Consider the following 4,596-nt stretch of genomic DNA (forward strand, 5'->3'; position numbering starts at 1 on the left):
ATGAGCACATACATCTTTTTGAAAATTTCCTCAAATGTTGATTACCAAGACAACTTTAGTTAAGATGGGTGCACAAAATTAGGATAACTTAAAAATATGGTAATGTGACTTATAAGGTAGATTCATTGCAATAAACAGGCCTTTAAGCTCAAAATTATAGTTTCAAGGGTCTAATATCATAAGGTTGGCTCGAAAAGGCTCAAACGGTCCAAAGAAATAGTGCCTATATCATTTTAGATTTTTATGTCTCCTAGGATTTCGCCTCAAGAAAGTTATTAAGTCAATTCTAAAGATATAAACCCTCATACATGTCTAATCTCAAGAGAAACTAAGTTTTCATGGCAAACATTACTAAGACTGAGATCATACAAGCATTCCATTCTTCATGATAACATACGTTCACTCAGATAAAATCATAATTCAACTTGCATACAAACTATCTCATTTACAAAAAAAAAATGTCTCTAGACATTCATTTAATAAAACATACTTATGAAAGAAATGATTGAAACATACTTGAAAATTTTGAAAAATTTCAGCAATTTATTTGCCTTACCCCCTTTAAAAAGAAGCAATGTCCTCATTGCAAGAACAAAGTAATGAATGAAAATTGAACACCAAGTATGTGACAGCCCTATAGTGACCCTAGTCGGAAAGTGGTTTCGGGACCGCTAAACCGAGTCACCAAATTATTTGAATGTGATATTTATGGTCTAAAATATGTGAATATGAATGTGCGAAAATTTTTAAGCTTCGATTTAGTTAATTACATGTGAATGTAGTACATAGGACTTGTGTGACACTTTTGAAATATGATAGGCTAATCTACAAGGATCAAATAGTGCATGTAATCAAAAGGGAGGACTTGCATGTCAAATTTTCCCCCCTAATTATTAGTGGCCGGCCATGACAAAGGGTGATGGGCAAAACATGTCATAGACATGTTGTGTTGGTGCATCATGGGAGGAAACAATAAAATAAAGTTAGTAGTAAAGAAATGGGAAGAAAAAAAAAAGGTTTCATCCATGCCCCCCCTATTGCCGTGAGTTGAAGGAAAGAAAAAAAAAAAAAGAGTGTTCATCCTTTGGTTCATCCTTGGCCGAATAGAGGAAAGAAAGGAAAGGGAGGAGCTTGAGAAAATCGGCTATGGTGATTTGCTAGACTAAGGTATGTTTGATGTTGTCCATGAGATGCATGCATGTTTTAGTTGTTAGCTTGAGTTCTACCTAGCCCATGGTCTAAATCTTGCTATGTGATGAAGATGATACTCGGCCATGGGTGTTGTTTTCTTGGTTGGTGTTTGATGTTATGGTGGTTCACTAGATTAAGGGATGTGTTATGTTGCTCGAGGTGTTAGATAAATTTGAACTCATCACCAAGCTCTTTAAGCAACCCAAGTTAAAAGTTTTGATATTGAGGTATCTTGAGCATTCGGCCATGGTAGGAAATAGAAGAGAAATAAGGTTGTTGTTAGATGAAGTAGAGTCTAACAAATGAGCTCGATGTGCATTAGTTGCTAGATGGAGAAGAATCGGCTAGCAAGTTGTGTGCTAAGGCCGAATATAATTTTGTATATTATGGGTAATGCATGTGTTGAATTAATGGAAAGGAGAGGATGCTTTAATGGTGTATATATGTGTATTAGCCAAGTTTTGAACTTGAAACAAATGGTGTTTAGTCAATACAAGTGACCATACTTGTAGAATGTATTAAGTGTTGCAATCGGCCTTAGCATAGATGTGTATGTTCGCCACACGAATGAGTCCATGAGTTGATGTGTATGTTCGCCATAGGTAGCCTATTGATGGCTTTAGCTTGACTTAGAAAATTCGCTAAGGGAAATATTAGCTAGTATGTTGAATTCGATTCGTGATTTCGTATATATGTGACTCTAATGTCTAATGTATATATGGGCTAAGTACCTTGAGCTTCTCTTTTGATGTTCGAATGAATTGTATTAAATTGCTTGATGTGATTAAAAATGCGTATGATCATTGTGTATTTGAGCTAAAAGGTGGCCATATGACCTATCAAACTCCTTGTCATATTCGGCCATAAGCTAGCAAAATGAGACTTTAATAAGTTAAATTTGTTTGAATTAGCTCAAGAGCTTAGAGGACCACAGTTGGATAAGGGAAAGGAAAAAGTGATCGAATAGCCGTTGAAGCTGTTCGGCAACATCCGAGGTAAGTTTTCGAGTAATGGAACTTAGATTATGATTTGATTAGATCATGTTTTAAGCAAATCAAAATCATGCTCTTTGTGTGTGGCTATTGAGCCGAAATTGCAAGTGTGAAAAGTGCCTTGAGTTTGAGTTTTGCTAATGGAAATGAAATACTGAATGTGTCATGATTTATTGATAAATGTGCATGGTTATTCAATGATGTCCTGCTAAGTCCCAAGGCTTTGTGCTAAGTGACTATATCCGGACTAAGATCCAAAGGCATTTGTGCGAGTTACTAAATCCAGGTTAAGTCCCAAGGCATTTGTGCGAAGTTACTATAACCGGCTATGTCCCGAAGGCATTTGAATGAGTAGCTATATCCGGTTAAACTCCGAAGGTACGTGATTCGGAATGAATGAACTTGCTGTAAAAATTTCAGTTAATACGCTTGTAAAATCCCAACAATGAGGTATGTTTCAGATGTGCTTTGAATTAGTTGAGCCCTTACAAATAAGTATTCGCCAGTTGATAAATGAGCTATCGGCCTTTGGCTAAGTTGATCTTTGTGTATGAATATAAGGGTTGGTAATGTGAAGTAAGTATGATATTGAGAATTTGTGCATATGAAATTATCTGCTTAGCTACATAAATGCTATACTTTGGTTGTGTCTAAATTCATGACTCAAACTTACTAAGCATTAAATGCTTACTCCGTTTCTTTGATTCTCTGTTTTATAGATTTTGGTTCTTCAGCTATCGGACTCGGATTTTTGAAGTCGAAGTCGCCCACACTATCAAAGCTCCTTTTGGTATATTTTTGGTTGAACTTTGAAATGGCATGTATAGGACTACCCTTTTTGTTGTGGGTCATGGACCCTTTGGATTTGTATAATTTTGGATAGCCATGCGAAAATGGCTTATATATGTTTTGAGCATAATGTTATAATCATATGGTATGGAATGGTTAATCACTATCATAAATTGTGCTATTTATGCTAAAAGGGCTAGATGAATCATGGAAACTATGAAGTAGGTAAAGTCTACCTTAAAGGCAGATGCTGACAGCAGCAGTGATGTAGATTTGAAAAATCACTAAAAATAGTAGGAATGGAATTAAATTATGTAAACAAACCTTGGTGAATCTATTTTCATAGGAAAGTAATGAAACGATCATATGAACAGTATGTTAAGAGATATTTAAGTTTTCGTGAGACAGGGCCAGGACGGTTTCTGGAGTCCCTGTTCCGACTTTAGAAATTCATTATAAATTGACCAGAGATAATTAGAAGTCATGCCATATATGTAAAGATTCCTTTTCGAGTCTAGTTTCTGTATAAATAAACGGAATCAGTATTGAAGCCCTGCACAGGGAGATATCCAAGTCGTAATGCACAAAGGTCAGTGTAGTCGATCCCTGTAACATGGGAGACTTTAACTAATAAACTGTACTAATTGGCCCGACCAAAAATTCTAGAAAAAAATTTGTAGATGCATATATGAGTCTAGTTTCAGGGAAAAATCACGAAACTGATTTTCGAGTTGTGGAACTCAAGATATGATTTTTAAGGTGACAGTGACACAGTTAGCTAGCTGTCTGGAAATTTTTAAAATGAACTGTGCAAGTAAGTGGATTAAGCCCGTTAACCCCTCGTGTCCGACTCCGGCGACGGTCTTGGGTACGGGGTGTTACAAGGTAGGGTTGTAAAGAAAGAGAGGTGAGTCATTAAGACTGCTTAAATACCAAGTCTTCCCTAATAACCCAATCCTAGACATGTTCATTCCCATCATCGCGTCACTTAGTCTTTTTTCTTTCTAAGGAAGTGTTAAGTTTATTCATACTTGTTATGTTTTATTCTATAGAAATTAAATCCTAATTACAAAAGAAATAAATTCCTAAAGACCTAAAAATAATTAAATAAATAACAGGACGAGAATCCCCCATTTTATTTTTCTAACACATTGCCCTTGTCTTCTTCAGCTCCATATCCGCTTGCATAGTTAGTATCTTCTGTCCATGTCTTAAGGATAGAATCTTTGCTACTGATTTTAGGTATTCCCTTCGGCAAGAAAGGCTCCCAAACTTTCTTATAATCCATTTGGATCCCGAATTTGTCACAACATCAAGAACTTGTTAAAGAAAATCCCAATTGATATTGTTCATCATAGGGTAGTACTCATCTTCTTCAACATCAAGTAAGTTAAACAAATCATTGATGGACTTACAAGTAAGAGGTACCTTTTTTCATTTGAACGATGACCTTAGTAGCATCTTGCATAGTTAAACTAGCATAGAATTCTCAAACTAGTTCATCATCAGGAAGTGAACAAGCATTACAAAATCGTTCCCACTTGAGTGTAACACCCCCGTACTCGAAACCATCGTCGGAGTCGACTACGAGGTGTTACTAAACTTAATTCATTAATTAAATAGC

This window comes from Gossypium arboreum, chromosome 12, assembly GCF_025698485.1.
Source record: "Gossypium arboreum isolate Shixiya-1 chromosome 12, ASM2569848v2, whole genome shotgun sequence".
Classification (NCBI taxonomy): Eukaryota; Viridiplantae; Streptophyta; class Magnoliopsida; order Malvales; family Malvaceae; genus Gossypium; species Gossypium arboreum.